This window comes from Leopardus geoffroyi, chromosome A2 (genome assembly GCF_018350155.1).
Source record: "Leopardus geoffroyi isolate Oge1 chromosome A2, O.geoffroyi_Oge1_pat1.0, whole genome shotgun sequence".
Lineage (NCBI taxonomy): Eukaryota > Metazoa > Chordata > Mammalia > Carnivora > Felidae > Leopardus > Leopardus geoffroyi.
The window spans coordinates 116,460,049-116,477,657 of NC_059331.1; the positions used below are offsets into that span (position 1 = coordinate 116,460,049).

Genomic DNA, 17,609 nt, shown 5'->3' on the forward strand with positions numbered 1-17,609 from the left:
GCCAATCAATTTTTGTCACTTTTTCCAGAATCATAGATCTTAGATTTTTTCTGATTATTTGTTAGCTTATAATTTTAAGATCTTTCATAGATTTTTTTTTTCTGAATTTTGAGTTTGATTGAAACAAGGTACTATTTGAAGAGTATTTTATTTTAGTTTAATATATGTATATGTACATATGTATACCCTATTAAATTGAGGTATAAAGACAGATTGAGAAGAAAGGATTTTCTCATGTTAAAATTACATCATTAATCACACCTGAGTCAGTTTCATTTGTCTCCAGGCAATTCTTGTTTTGCTGATCTTAGGTTAGTTAGCAGCCGGCTTTCATGAATTTTTCTGCTTCTGGATTAGGAGTTCTGGGATTACTGATTTACATCTTTGGTACAGACTGATAGATGTCTGTTAGTTACGACAAGGTCAGCTTACCCTGGCAAGCCTACGCCCATTAGTCTATTACTTTAATATAGCTAGTTAAAAGAACATAGAATTTACTGAAGCTTTTTTGATATTTCTTCCAGAAGACTCAAAATTCCTGCTCTGAATTTTGTAGCAGAAACCTTTAGGCAACTTTGAGGGAAAAGCAAAAAATACCTGTCAGTGATAAGATGAAATGACTTCAGTTGATTTATTATGACAAATAATCTCACAAAGAACGGTGGACTCCTCTCTTGATGTATAATGTATTATGGAATTTATAAGGAGTTACTCGGTGATTACCCGTAGACTAAAAATATGTTGTGGACATTGACAGATTTTCAGGTCCTTTTAAGTCATACTGTATTGTGAGCTAATTAGCAAGGATATTTAAGCCTAGAAACAACTTTAATTAAAAAACTTCATTTGTTGGGAGTTATTGTGCCAGTCTTTGTACATGACTGTCAATATATTTCTATCCAATCTAAAAGATACTCAATTCCAAAACATATTTATGTTAATAACATTTTACTTGTATATAATTAACTTAGGGAGGTTGAACTTCCCTTTTGATAGTAGCTTATTCATTATTATGGGCTTTGACAAATAGTGTGGAGGTAAGTAAAATTGTGGAGACTTTCCAACATATCCAATTATTTCTAGCAATTCTTCTTTATAAGGTGGGGTGGTGTGGGGTGGGAGCAAAATCTTTGATATTATCCAGTCTGGGTAATCCCAAAGATTAGGTCATAAAGGGTGAATTATTTTGAATGTGGGACTCAATTGGGAAAGGCAATATCCAAAATATTTGTCAGAGGAAATAGAGTATGAGCTTAAGTCACAGGCACGTAAAGGCAAGAAATGATTAGCTTCAGACCATAGCAGCCTGTAACTATAATTACTAGATGTTCTAGCTTTTTCAAAAGTGGACTTTTGTTAAAATTGATTCAAGAACAAATAAAGGAAGTACAGAGAGTTAAGAGGCTGCTGAGTATAGAGAAGGTATAGAATGATTTTTACTATTTCTTAAGAGCATACTGTTACTCAAAGATCAATTTGTCATTTTCATAGGAAGAAAACCAAATTCTAGTTTTACTCTTTTTATATATCACCCATGTAACATTTTTCTTTAAAGAATTCACAGCCATTTTTTGTTTGTATGTTTAAGTTTTTATTAAATTCCAGTTAGTTAACATACAGTATAATATTGGTTTCAGGAGTAGAATTTAGTGATTCATCACTTACATACAACACCCAGTGGTTATCATGGCCTTTTATCTGTCTCTGGGCTCCACAACTAGGGCCATCTGGTCAAGAATGGCTACATCCATTTGTTTATTTGTTGTCTGTAACTGCTTTTGTGGCTACAAGAGAGGAATTGAATAGTTGCCGTAACGACCTATGGCTCACAAAACTGAAGGTATTTACTATCTGGCCCTTTACGGAACCAGGTTACCAATCCCTGGATTCTACCTTATAAATTAGTTCTTCAAAGTTAAGCCAATTTTGCTAAATATTTTAATACTTGTTAGTACTTCTTTCAAACTCATTATTTACAGATATAAGACCAAGGAAAATACAATTTACTTCCCTCTGATCTTACACAACTCATTGTATATTCTCAAAATTTGTTTTTTACTATTTCTTTTCACATTCTTGCATGATCAAATTTTAAGACAAAATTCATTTTTTCCTGTATAAAGCAACAGTGAAGTCACATCCCTTATTTTATAAATGCATTTATATTCCTTTGTAATGATTATACCTACTGTAGTCTCGATCTTTTTCTTAATTGGTTTCAACCTTTAATTGAGGTAATTGACTTCCTTCCACAGGTATAGGGACTTCTGGGAAACAAACACGTAGTTGAGAGCAGGTTGTCAACACAAGCTCCTTTCAGATCGACAGAGCTCCAGTTTGAGCTGCTGTGCCTCGTAGGCACACATGGTAGGCATTTGCCTGTGGTCACCTACATCCACCTCACCCTTCTTAAGGTAGGAAAAAGAAACATGTATGCTAATATGCCCCCAAGGTATTTGCATGACCTTGTCCACCTATTCATTGATAGCTTCTCTTTAGTGTATAAAAAGAGGCATGTATATAAACTATGCTTGGTGTTTTTGCATTGTCTTTATTTCTATGAATTTAAATTAAAAAAAAATTTTTTTAACGTTTATTTATTTTTGAGACAGAGAGAGACAGAGCATGAACAGGGGAGGGTCAGAGAGAGGGAGACACAGAATCTGAAACAGGCTCCAGGCTCTGAGCTGTCAGCACAGAGCCCCACACAGAGCTCAAACTCACGGACCGCGAGATCATGACCTGAGCCGAAGTCAGCCGCTTAACCGACTGAGCCACCCAGGCGCCCCTCTATGAGTTTAAATTTTTAAAGGATTGTTCAAGTAACCAGAAACTTCTCAGTTTATTATTAGTCAAAGTTCTTATAATTAACTGAGGATTTTGGAAATTATTTATGCTTATGCAATACAGAAAAACACAGTTCCTTTTGGTGTTATGAATTTACCAGAGAGGTGACATTTAAATTTGTTGGTATATGGGTGCCTGGGTGGCTCAGTTGGTGAAGCGCCAGACTCTTGATTTCAGCTCAGGTCATGATCTCACAGTTTGTGAGTTCTGAGCTCCATGTCAGGCTGTGTGCTGGCAGTGTGAAGTCTGCCTGGGATTCTCTGTCTCTCCCCCTCTCCTGCTCTCCCTCCCTGCCCCCTAAAATAAAATTAAAAAAAAATATTTTTTTGGTATAGCTTCATAGTATTTAATCCTTTTTAATAAAGACATGATTTATTATAATTTAATTTAGAATTTATGATTTTTATTTTCTATAATTCTAAATATTTTGCAGAAATGATGATTTACTTGACCCATAAAATTATTTTAGATAATTTGGATAGTTTAAAGGGTTAGACTTTTCATGGGAAAATTAAACCAAATTTATGTTAACATTTTTCATGCTGAGAAAAGTTTATTTTGTCAAGGATTCACCTTGGTTAGCAATACTGTCTGTCATTTTATAGTTGTATACATATTTAAAAACTCTTTTAACTTTTATTTAAAAGTACTGAAGTTCTCTTACAATTATTTTTCCCTAACAACTTTCTTTGCATCTTATTTTGGAACTTAGCAACCAAGGGCAATGATTTAATTTAAAGCTAAATTCCCCTCCCCTCCCCCATCCTTTATTTTTTTTTCTTGAAATACTGTTTCAGTGACTGTCTGAAGCTTTCTCAAAGGACTAGCTTATTTAAAAGCATTAGAAGTTCAAATAATTATTTTCTGGAAACTCTTATTTTACTTTATTTTTTATTTATATTCAAGTTTGTTAACATACAATGTGGTCTTGGCTTCAGGAGTAGAACACAGTGGTGCATCTCTTAAATATGAGACCCAGTGCCCATCCTGAAAAGTGCCCTCCTTAATGCCCATCACCCATTTAACCCACCCTGCCACTCTCCCTCCCTTCTAGCAACCCTCAATTTGTTCTCTGTATTTAAGAGTCGTTTATGGTTTACCTTCCTCTGTTTTTATCTTATATTTCCTTCCCTTCCCCTATGTTCATCTGTTGTGTTTCTCAAAGTCCACATATGATATCTGTCTTTCTCTGACTGACATTTCACTTAGCATAATAAGTCAGTTCCATCCACATTGTTGCAAATGACAAGATTTCATTATTTTTCATCACTAAGCAATATTCCATTATATATGTATACTACATCTTCTTTATCCATTCATCAGTTAATGGACATTTGGGCTCTTTCCATACTTTGGCTATTGTTGATAGTGCTCCTATAAACATTGGGGTGCATGTGTCCCTTCGAATCAGCATTTTTTTATCCTTTGGGTAAATACCTAGTAGTGAGATTTCTGGGTCCTACAGTAGTTCCATTTTTAATTTTTTGAGGAGCCTCCATACTGTTCTCCAGATTGACTGTACCGGTTTGCATTCCCACCAAGAGTGCAAAGGGGTTCCCCTTTCTCCACATCCTAGCCAACATCTGTTGTTTCCTGAATTATTAATTTTAGCCATTCTGGTTTTGATTTGTTTCTCATTGTGGTTTTGATTTGTATTTCCTGATGATGAGTGATGTTGAGCATCTTTTCATGTGTCTGTTTGCTATCTGGATGTCTTCTTTGCAAAAGGGTCTATTCATGTCTTCTGCCCCTTTCTTTACTGGATTATTTTTTTATTGTGTGCTAAGTTTGGTAAGTTCTTTATAGATATTGTATACTAACCTTTTATTCAATATGTCATTTGCAAATATCTTCTCTCATTCTCTTGGTTGCCTTTTAGTTTTGTTGATTGTTTCCTTTGCTGTCCAGAAGCTTCTTATCTTGATGAGGTCCCAATAGTTCATTTTTGCTTTTATTTCCCTTGACCCTGGAGACATGTCAAGTAAGAACTTGGTTCAGCCAAGGTCAGAGAGGTTGTTGCCTGTTTTCTTCTGTAGGATTTTGATGGTTTCCTGTCTCACATGTAGATTTTTCATCCATTTTGAATTTGTGTGTATGGTATAAGAAAGTGGTCCAGTTTCATTCAGCATGTTGCTGTCCAGTTCTCCCAGAATCATTTGCTAGAGAATGTCTTTTTCCCATTGGATATTCTTTCCTGAAATTCCTCATTTCTTTTACTTTTAAACATACATATGCTTATTAGTCTTTATAAGCCAGTCAAAACAGGAGAACTGATAAATTTTAGAGAATTTATAACCTAATTTATTTATTTATTTATTTTTAATTTTTTAATGTTTATTTATTTTTGAGAGAGGGGAGGGGCAGAGAGAGAGGGAGACACAGAATCCCAAGCAGGCTCCAGGCTCTGAGCTGTCAGCCAGAGCCTGGACAATGCAGGGTTCAAACTCATGAACCATGAGATCATGACCTGAGTCGAAGTCCAACGCTTAACTGACTGAGCCAGCCAGGTGCCCCTATAACCTAATTTATTAATTTGCACCGGAGGTAGACAAGACATACCAAGATATATTTCTCAGAAAATACTTCCCACTCACACAATTGAGGAATCTGATCAACTCCTGGGCAAGCTAGAGTTTATAGCTGGATTTTTCTTTATTTTATTGTAAACTGTGTGGTGCTTGTTCCATCCGACTGTGAGTGAAGTTAAGGGCTGAACTCTAAGGTTTATTTTTCTTTATATCTTGACTTGTCTCACTTGGGTACTTCTTTGTGATTATTTTCTTTTGGGTGAGAAGAGAAAAAGTGGTGTACAATAGCCCCCCACCCCCCATCTGCCCTTTCACTTTCTGCAGTTTCCATTACCTGAGGGTAACCTCGGTCAAGAAGTGGATGATCTTCCTTCTGACTTATTGTCAGAAAGGAGGCCAATAGTAGTTTAGTACTATGTCACAGTGCCTGCGTCATTCACCTTCCTCCATCTCATCATGTAGCCATTTTATCATTTCACATCATCACTAGAAGAAGGGTGAGTACAGTACAATAAGATATTTTGAGAAACCATATTTACATAACTTTTACTACAGTATATTGTTATAATTGCTCTATTTAATTATTATTGTTATTAATCTCTTACTATGCCTAATTCATAAATTAAATGTTATCACAGGTATGTACGTATAGGAAAAATTGTGGTATAGGTAAGGTTCAGTATTATCTGTGGTTTCAGACATCCGCTGGGAGTCTTGGAATGTATCCCCCATGGGTAACAGAGGCTACTGTATTCAGAACCTTCTGTTTTCTCTGGAGGTCATAAAACACCAGACAAGCTAGCAGTGATCCTGCTTTGTGCATTCCAACTCAAATTCTGGCTTATTCCCACAGTTGATTTCAAAATTGTACAAACTACATGAAGCTCTTTCAGAGGTCAGAGCTATCTGTTTTCAAGTCCACACAAAACCAATGTCATGAATTTAAGTCTTTGTGTGCATTTTCTTCCCCTTGATGGTACATCTGTCTGATTGAATTACATACCCTATAGTGTGTACACATTTATTTTCTAAATTTTTGAGAGAAAGTAAGCACAACCACTATTACTGGACACAGATATAGAAAGAACTATAATTATTCATAAATCATTTAACAAGGCTAATTACTTTTGTGAAGTAGGGTAAAGACAATGTTCATCTACACACACATAGTAAAAGGACTAGTAACCTCTATGTCACAACTACAGCACTGGGTTTGCAAAACTCACTGGTAGGTTGCAGCTGGGTAACAGGATGACTAAGAATATAGAATGGATCTCAAAGCCACTCAAGTTGGCTATTCTTTGATCCACAGGCTACTCTCCATTCTAGTGGGAATAACTTTATTTTCTTCTTCAGTGCTTTTAACTCATAATGGTGCACAAACAAGACAAAACACAGAGAGAAAGCCAGGAGATGTCAGAATCCTCCAGACAAACAAATAAATATGAACCGACAAGATTTCTTTTCATCTTTCATTGAACAGAAACCAGATTCTCTGTCATCTTCCGGTCAAAAGAGACCAGATTCTTGGACCATATAATCAATGCCATGCTTCCAATGAAAGTCATAAAAAATGGTGGGCAATGCAAACTCACCCAGAAACAAGATATCAAAAAAGAAACAGAAAAAGAGAAATAGTGAGTGAGACTGAAAGCAGTATTGTGGCACAAGATATCCCCCCAGGAGCTGGAAGACTTGCCTTGACATAGGTTCTCACGTGTGGTATGCCTGTCTGGCAATGCAATTTTGTTGGTGCTCATGAATGACACCCCAGGATATCTCAGTGAAACCTCCAAATCACTTGTACACTGTGTTTTCTTTTCATGATATTTTAAATTTCCCATGCATTATCCATGGCCATGCTTTCAAAATCCCAGCCTAATGTGTTTCTGCCACAGGAAACAGTTTTCAACTCACTGCTTCAAGAACATTCCCCAGAACGGTGTTTTCCAAACTGAGAACAGGATGAAGAATTATTGAAAAGGATCCATCAGCACTTACACATATTGACTGTGAACGAAGTAAATAATAGACTTCACACATGAATTAAACAATACTTTATAAGTCTTTTATGCTGCTGTGGTGACTAAAATACAAATTAACTTAGAAATGACTAAATTCATAGTCCCTTTTTTGTACATTATCTATTTGCCATTCAGATACTAAGTCCAGATACTAAAAGTTGATGCCACTTGGTAGGAGTGAAGGGGGCAAATAATGCTCTGAATATGTTCTACATGAATATCTTCATATATGCATGGAGAGAAATTTAAAAAAAAATTGTAATGTTTATTTATTTTAGAGAGAGAGAGAGAGAGAGAGAGAGAGACAGAGAGAGACAGAGAGTGAGCATGAGAGGCAGAGGGGCAGAGAAAGGAGACACAGAATCTGAAGCAGGCTTCAGGCTCTGAGCTATCAGCACAGAGCCCGATGTGGGGTTTGACCTCACAGAGTGAGAGATCATGACCTGAGCGAAGTCAGATGCTTAACTGACTGAACCACCCAGGCGCCCCTGCACTGAGAGAAATTATTTGGGGATGGGGGAGGCTATCATAAATTAACCTATACATTTTTTCTTGACACAGTAAAAGTAGGGACAGCTTACTGAAGGTGGTTCTCCCTGAAAAGATGGGGGCAGGGAAAGAAGCTTGACTTTCCTATGTGCAATTTCTTGTGAAGAGAGGTAGGATCCCAGAGAAGAAAGGTAGTCCTTCTTAGTCTTTGATGTTGAAAATGGGGAAGCTAGCTTCAATTCCATGTTCCTGGGGCCTGCTCTGTCCTGGAAGGGGCTGTAAGTTGAGAGTATTGTGTCTTAAGCTTTTACTCATCCATTGGGGCTCAACACAGGTGGAATGTAAGGATTTCATGATTAGGTTTGAGTGGGATTTGATTTTCTTTAAGGATCTGTGTGAAAGGCTTTCTCTACACACAGGAAATACAGTGACAATAATTATATATATATATATATATAATTATATATATTATATATTTTAATATTTTAAAATAATTATATATATTTTAAATTTTAGTTAACATACAGTGCAATATTGGTTTCAGGAGTAGAATTCAGTGATTCATCACTTACATACAATACCCAGTGCTCATCACAATAAGTGCCCTCCTTAATACCCATCACCCATCTAGCCCGTCTCCCACCCACCTCCCTCTATAAATCCTCAGTTTGTTCTCTGTTGTTCAGAGCCTCTTGTAGTTTGCTTCCCTCTCTCCTCTTATCCCCCTTTCCATATGTTCATCTGTTTTGTTTCTTAAATTCCACATGTGAGTGAAATAATATGGTATTTGTCTTTCTCTGATTTAATTCACTTAGCATAATATATTCTAGTTCCATCCACATTGTTGTAAATACCAATATTTCATTCTTTTTGATTGGTGAGTAATATTCTATTGTATACCATATCTTCTTTATCCATTCATCAGTTGATGGGTGTTTGGACTCTCTCCAAAGTTTGGCTATTGTTGATATTGCTGCTATAAACATTGGGGTGCATGTACCCCTTTGAATGTGTATTTTTGTATCCTTTGGGTAAATACCTAGTAGTGCGATTGGTAGGTCATAAGGTAGTTCTATTTTGCACTTTTGAGGATCCTCCATACTGTTTTCCAGAGTGGCTGTACCAGTTTGCATTCTTACCAGCAGTGCAAGAGGTTTCCCTTTTCTCTGCATCCTCACCAACACCTCTTGTTTCTTGTGTTGTTAATTTTAGCCATTCTGACAGGTATGAGGTCTCATTGTGGTTTTGATTTGTATTTCCCTGATGATGAGTGATGTTGAACATCTTTTCATGTGTCTGTTAGCCATCTGGATGTCTTCTTTCAAAAAGTGTCTATTCACGTCTTCTGCCCATTTCTCAACTGGGTTGTTTATCTTTCGGGTATTGAGTTTGATAAGTTTTTTATAGATTTTGGATACTAACCCATTATCTGATATGTAATTTACAAATATCTTCTCCCATTCCATAAACTGCCTTTTGAGTTTGGTTTGATTGTTTCTTTTTCTGTGCAGAAGCTTTTTATCTTGATGAAGTCCCAGTGCTTCATGTTTGCTTTTATTATAGTGAAGTGATTTGAAACCCATAATTCAAGGAAGGGGAATAGAAAACAAAGAAGAGTAGGAAAAACTCATCAGAAAATGACAGCTTGAGAAGATGAGGCAAAATTAATTGTGCTGAATAAATGAGAGCACAGACTACTAACTTAGGAAGATTTGTGCTAATGTTAATGTGAAGGAAATTAAAATACCCAGGGGATATTTGCAAATAGGAGCACTTACAGATAGTCTTATTTTCCTAATTCATTTTCATTACTCTTTTAGGGAATTCTGTATTTATGTTTATAATTCACTGAGAGCCTAAAAGGTCTTTATTCCTATTGCATTATCCTAATTTACTTCGCAGTTCCAACATTTCCTGTTCTTCTCACTAGCTCTCTCGTCAGAGTCAAATACCCATTCTTGGAAGGTTCCTTGTGCTCTCAGCATGTTTTGCCTTCTGAGCTTTTTACCAGACTTTATCTATAATGCATTCTATAGATCATCAAAGTTTCCTGAATTATCCAAGTTGGAGCTGAATCCAAGCAGACACTTAACTCCTTTGATCTAAGGGAAGGAGAAAATTTTCTGAACTCTTAACTCACTGTGTGTATCCAGTGGGAGAATATGGTCTTTACATTTAGAGAGTTTTGAAATCCAGAGAATGTATATTTGAATTGTGGACAATTGGTTCAAATTAGACTGAGAACTAGTATGCAAATTTTTAAATGTAGCCAGTATTAGAGTTAATGAAGCAGTTGTTTGCCATATAATATCTCTTTTAAAATACTATTAGAAACTTTAATTTGTCTAACAGTCTTATGTTATGCTTGGCTTTCTTCGATGATATAAATTTTAGACATTTTAATTTGGACCAGAAGATTTTATAGAGCTAATTTTCCCCTATTGTTATATTAGTAGATGTTTTCATTTAATACATAATTTAATCTAAACGAAAGTCTATAAACCAAGAAAAATAGGCCTCTATTGTTTGATATTGAAGATTTGAAGAAGTTACTTTTCAATTTCTTTTATGTGAAAAGGAAGAGTAGGAGATACAGACAGGGGTTGGGGAGAGGGGTTGTTTTCTTTCTTTTCAAAAAACTTTATTTATTTAAATTATTTTTTAAACTTTTTATTTTTAAATAATTATTCACAAGAAAGTACAAAGAGATGTACAGGGAGCTTCTGTGTACCACTAAACTAGCCTCCCCTTGGGGTGCCTGGGTGGCTCAGTCAGTTAAGCGTCTGACTTTGGCTCAGGTCATGATCTCACAGTTTGTGGGTTTGAACCCCACATCGGGCTCTGTGCTGGCGGCTTAGAGCCTGGAGCCTGCTTCAAATTCTGTGTCTCCCTCTCTCTCTGCTCCTCCCTTGCTCATGCTCTGTCTCTCTCTCTCCTTCAAAAATAAATAAAAACATTAAAAAAAATAAAAAAAAATAAACTAGCCTCCCCTTGTGTTAACATATTATATAACTGTAATACAGTATCAATGCCTGGAGACTGACATTGGTATAATCTATAGAACTTATTCTGATTTCAGCTATTATATAAGTATCATTTGTGCATGCGTGCATATTTGTGGGTGTGTATATCTGTGTAATTTATCACAGGCACATCTCTATATAACCACCAGTAGGATAAAGATTCTTGATTGTTGATTCTTGACTCAAGATTCTTCATTACAAGACTCTCTTGTGATACCCCTTTATAGCTACCATCATACCTCTTCCCTGAATCCCTAACCCCTGGCAACCACTCATCTGTTCTCTATCACTATAATTATGTTATTTCATGAATGTATAAATGTAATCATACAGTATGTATCCTTTTGAGATTTTTCCATTCAAAATTTCCTTGACTTTCATCCAAGTTGCTGTACCAATAGTTGGTCCTTTCAATTGCTGAGTAATATTCCATGGTATATATGTACCATGGTTTACTTAACCATTTATCTGTTGAGGAGCATTTGGGTACTTAGAAGGTTATAGATATTATGAAAAAAGCTGTACAAGTTTCTGCATGAAAATAAGTTTTGATTATGCTGGGATATATACTCAAGAGTGCAATTTCTAAGTGGTAAGATCATTTTTAGTTTTGGAAGGAAATTGCTAAACTATTTTTCAGAGTGGCTATATCATTTTATATTCCAACCAGCAATGAATGAGTAATGCAGATTCTTCACATCCTTGCCAGTATTTGATGTTATTACTATTTTTTATTTTAATCATTCTGATACATGCATAATGATGTCATTACAGTTTTAATTTGCATTCCCCTAATGCTATTGAATATCTTTTCATGTGTTTGTCATATATATATATATATATATATATATACATATATATGTGTATATATGTGTATATATATATATATATATATCCTCTTTGAAATGTACATACTTTTTGTTTACTTTCTCATTGGATTTTTTTTTACTTTTGAGTTTTGAGGGTTTTTAATGCATTATAGATATTAGTCCTTTGTTGGATATGTTGTCTGTAATGTTATTTTCCATTCTTTAGCTAGTCTTTTTGTCCTCTTAGCAGGGTCTTTTGCACAGTCAAAGATTTTCATTTGCTGAAGTCCTATTTATCAATTTTTCCTTTCCTGGAATATTTATACAGGAACTTTTTAAAGAGCCTCTAGAACAGTGTTTTGGGAATTTTTAGGTATTTTTTTTAACCTTTTATTTTGAAATAACCATAGATTCATAAGAAGTTGCAAAGATAGTGCACAGGGGTACCCTTACCTACTTTCTACCAGTGGCTACATCTTATATAACTTTAGTACAATATTATAATTAGGAAATTGACACTGTTACAATGTGTGTGAGTGTGTGTGTGTGTGTGTGTGGTCCTATGTCAGTTTATCACACTTAGATTCATGTAACCACCAACTTACTCAAGACATAGAATGATCTCATCACCACAAAACTCTCTCACACCCTCCTCCTACCCTCTCTCCATCCCTAACCATTGGCAATCACTAATTTGTTTTCCTTTTCTATAATTTTGTCATTTCAAGAATGTTATATAATTAGAATTATATGGTATATGAACTTTTGAGACTGGCATTTTTCACTCAGCATTAAGATCAACTAAGATCCATCCAAGTTGTTGTATGTATCAAAAATTCATTCCTTTTTATTGCTGAGTAGTATTTCATGGTATGTATCAGTTTGTTCAACTATTCATTCTTTGTCAGACCTTTTGGCTCTTTCCAGTATTTTGTTATTACAAATAAAATTGCTAGAAACAATAATTGTACAGATTTTTGTGTGGACATAAATTTTCACTCTGCAGTAAATGCCTAGGTATGTGATTGCTGGATGGTATGATAAGTATACATTTAGTTTTTAAAGAAACTATCAATCTATCTTCCAGGAATAATTGTAGTATTTTACTTTCTCATCAGCAGTGTGTGAGAGTTCCAGTTTCTCTGCATCCTTGCAAATGTTTCACATCATCACTATTTTCTCAATACCAGCTTTATTGAGATATAATTCACATATTATAAAATTTCTCCTTTTAAAGTGTACAATTCAGTCATTTTTAGTATATTCACGGAATTGTGCACCCATCACCACTATTTAATTTTAGAACATTTTCATGATTCAAAAAGAAACTCCTTACTCATTAGCAGTCACTTTCCATCCCTTATTCCTCGCCAGCCTAGGGCTACCGCTAATCTTCTTTCTGTTTGTATGAATTTTCCTATTCTGAACATTTTATGTAAATGGAACTATACAATATGGCCTTTGGGTCTGGTTTCTTGCACTTGGCTAAATGCTTTCAAGGCTCATCAGTGTTGTAGCATGTATCAAAACTTCATTCCTTTTTATAGATGGATAACATCCCTTTGTGTGGATGTACCACATTTTGTTTATCCATTCATCTGTTGGTAGACATTTGGGTCATTTCCACATTTTTTGTAATCATGCACAATGCTGCTATGAAAATTAGTGTACAAATTCTTGTGTGGATATGTGTTTTCATGATTCTTTGGCATATACCTAGGATTGAAGTTGATGGGTCATATGGTACCTCTATGTTTAGCATTTTGAGGAAATGTTTTCCAAAACAAGCCATTTTTCAAAGTGGCTTACCCCACTTATATTTTCCCACCAGCAGTATATGAGGATTCTGGTTTTATTTTTTTTTTACATTCTTGCAAACATTTGTTATTGTCTATATATTTTTTTAATTATAGCAATACCAGTGAGTGTGAAAATCATATCTTACTGTGGTTTTGATTTGATAATCTTAATGACTAATGACTAATGATACTGAACAGATTTTCCATGCACATGTTATCCATTTGTATATCTTCTTTGGGGAAATGTCAGTTGAAGTCTTCTGTGCATTTTATAAATATGTTATGTGACATCTTATATAACTTTAGTACAATATTATACCTTTTTAAAAGTTTATTTATTTTGAGAGACACAGAGAGAGAGAGAGAGTGGGGGAGAGCAAAGAGAAGGAGACAGAGAATCACAAGTAGGCTTTACACTGCCAGCACAGAGCCTGACAAAGTGCTCAAACCCATGAATCATGAGATCATGACCTGAGCCGAAATCAAGAGTCAGACGCTCAACTGACTGAGCCACACAGGCCCCTCATCATAACTTTTAAATTATTGATTTCTAAGAGTTTTTATATATTCTGAATACAAGTTCCTTATCAGATATTTATTTACATTTTCTCTAATTCTGTTGGTTACCTTCTCTCAGAATAAGCTCTATAGATTGTACCAATGTCAATGTTGATAGCATCCTTTGAAGCACAAAAGTTTTTAATTTTGATGAAGTCCAATTTGTTTTTCTTGTGTTGCTAGTGCTTTTGGTACTATATCTAAAAAACTAATGCTTACTCCTAGGTCATAAAGATTCATTTCTGCTTTCTTCCAAGAGTTTTTTAGCTTTAACTATTACATTTAGGTCTATCACTCATTTTGAGTTAATTTTTAACTTATGGTGTGATGTAGGGGTCCAACTTCATTCTTTTTCATGTGGATATTTAGTAGTTCCAGAAATGACTACTCTTTCCCCAGTAATTAGTTTTTGCATTTCTTTTTTTTATTGAAATAGAAATTATTTATTTTTATTGTTTTTAATTTTATTTCCAATATTGTTAGCATACAATGTTATATTAGTTCCAGGTGTACAATATAGTGATTCAACAATTGTATACATTACTCAGTGTCATCAAGATAAGTGTACTTAATCCCCTTCACCCATCCCTCACCCATCTCCCCTCTGGTAACCATCAGTTTGCTCTTTATAGTTAAGAGTCTGTTTCTTGGTTTCTCTCTCTCTCTTTTCCTTTGCTTGCTTGTTTTGTTTCTTAAATTCTACATATGAGTGAGATCATATGGTATTTGTCTTTTTCTTTTTTTAAAGTTTACTCATGGCACAAAAGTATTTAACAAGCATCACACATCAGTTACAGAAATACATATAGTCTATAGCTTATACTTTAAAACCAGAAGAGCTGATTGGAGTCAGTATAGAGTCTTATTTCTACTTGAAAGATATAGAAGGTACACATTGAGAATTGAAATACTATGTTTTTTCTTTCTAGAGATGTGACATCCATGTTTTCTGGTCAGTAATTTCTATGAAACATTATGCTAAATAAAAGCATTGATGACCAGCAAAGCTGTTTGCTATTTCCTACTTGTGCTGAGCCAGCCCAGTGGAACATTGGGGACACTTGGTAGGGACATTTTGATAGGAGAAAGGAACTACAGAGCCTTTACCCCAACAGAAAACCTAAACTAACTGATTATACAGAAAAGATTTTAGCAAACCTGTACACGTAACATGCCGTAAGAAAGAGAGATCTTTTATACTTCTAGCATAAGCACACACTCACTGGTACCCAGTGAAACAAGAATTCCAACACAGAAAGCATTTTTGCTTTCATAGAACTAACAGCTAAAAAGCACACAACATATAATAACTTGATCTTTAAGTGGGTAGTCATGGAAGCTCCAAGATTATATCCACTAGGTTAGCCTGAGGATTCATCTATAAAAATATTTTTCTAAAAATGCTTAAAAGAGAACTCTAGAAACAGACTACATCAGGACTAGCAGAAGACAGTGATGCAAGGACTAACAAGTGTAAGACAAGGAACTGATTTTCATATGTAGCTTCAGGTAAGGGATCTCTCTCTCTGTTGATTCCTATAGCCAATACTAGCTGGAAAGGGAGCTGCTTCAGAAAGCTCAGCTGGCTTGAGTAACACCCTAGAGAAATGTTCCCAAACAGACAAGAACCCCTTTGTGGCTGCGGGACTGAAACTGATGCATGTAGAAAGCTGTGAGCACACAAAAGGCCTGGTGGACATGTGGAGCCTGCTGAGACAAAGAGGGCTGGAAGTGGTGGGTTCTTCCAAATGCTGTTGACCTACCAATATGTATGTTGGGGAAGGGGCCAGGGTGGAATGCTGGCTTTGAACTTGCTCCAGAGGAGCCTGACTCAGAGGCCTGAGAGAGGGGTCTACTTGGGGGAGGAGTGCTAGGATTACTGAAGACAAGAAGTTGCTTCAGGGTCCCAGGAGGGTTAGATGATTGTCTTCTGACCCGTCAATACTTAAAATTAATGAAGAGTTGAGGAACAGAGTCAGTATTTCCAAGATGTATTCTGTCACATTAGCCAAAGCCTCTTCCAGTCTATTGGGCTGGCAATGTCCAGAAAGATCCCATTGTCTGATGGTGGAACCTAGGGCTGCAGGTCACGCAGGGAAGGTGGAGGAGAAGGTGATTTGCACAATGAAGTCACCACTAAACCACTGCTTAAATCCAGTTCCCACTTTCCTGTTTCTGCTCTATAGTCCAGAAACATTTCTTTAAAGGCCAGAAAATCTGTAAATGTGAGCAGCATGTCAACTGTGTCACCAGCCACTTCATCTTTATGGTGCTATAGAGTTGTTGGGAAAGTCACCATGTTAAATCCAGGAATCTGCTCCAGCAGCTGTTCTTCAATATACTTTTCTAGCAAAGACATACATTTGTTAAAAATAGGCACGTAAGTGAGTTTATTTTCTTCCATGTCTTCAAACTCCTGATAGTACTTGTCCATAGACTTCCTCTGTAATAACTGGAACTCATCATCCATGATACAGTCCTGTAAATATCTGATCACAGCATCAAATTCTGCATTGGAGGTGGAAGAGAAGGACAGTGCAAAGCTCTCTTCCTCTACATCCATCCCTGTCGCTGCAATCACCTGCGGGACCCTACCCTGGGTGCAGCTGGGCCCAGCCAAGAGCCCAATATGCATCTGTGAGGCCTCCATTACCCACACTGGGGTTGCTCCCAGCCAAGCCTCACTGCTGGCTTGTGCCACATACCTACTGTCCTGCCCTGGGCTCTTCTAAGGCTATTGTATAGGACATCCCCTTAGACTCATACGTGTACTACCCAATTTGGCAGGTGGGTGGGTAGACAACAGGCCCTTGGAGCATCCATTGATCACTGGGAGACAGAAGCTAATGCTTTTTCCCTTCTCCCAGGTGCATGGTTCTGAGATGTATTCATGGTGCCCCTTACAAGTTCCCCTGAGGACAAAGCATCAGTTAATTGAGTTACACTTTTGTTGACTCTACCTCCTTTCCTATTTCAATGCCTATTCCTTACTTCTGCTCTCTGGGACACAGAAACCTTTGTCTCATACTTTACCATCAGGATCCTCAGGCAGGGATACAGAGGGTTTAGGAAATTACTGGGAAAAAGGAGACAAACAAGGGAAAAGTGGAAAGAGCAATTAGAGATGATTCAATTCTTCAGGGAGAGGTGATAAAGGATAATGAGTTCCAGTTATTACAGAGGAATTTCATGAGAGTGGGAAGCATGGTTGGATATTGTGGTTGTTTTGGGGGTAGAGCCAACAGGATTTGTAAATGGATTGGATGTGGGGTATAAGAGAGCAGAGTCAAGGGAGACAGACCCCAAGTGTCTGGATGAGCCATTACAGCATGGAGTTACTGATGCCATTGTCATGGGCTAGTTTGGAGAATTTGATTCAGTACAGTTAGCTTCAAGAAGCTCATCGAGCATTCAAGTGGAAATTTCTTATGTTACAGATATTGAAATGGAGACCAAGAAAGGTGAAAAAAAATCACCCAGTTTAAGGTCATATCATTAAGAAACCAAAATAGAAGAAAAGAAGGCAAAACAA

The 17,609-nt window shown here is 36.2% G+C and overlaps 1 pseudogene; it reads right to left on the reverse strand.

Moving 5' to 3' along the window:
• Positions 1–16,151: 16,151 nt before the first annotated feature.
• On the reverse strand, positions 16,152–16,640 carry LOC123607656 (annotated as a pseudogene).
• Between the last annotated feature and the right edge of the window lie 969 nt (positions 16,641–17,609).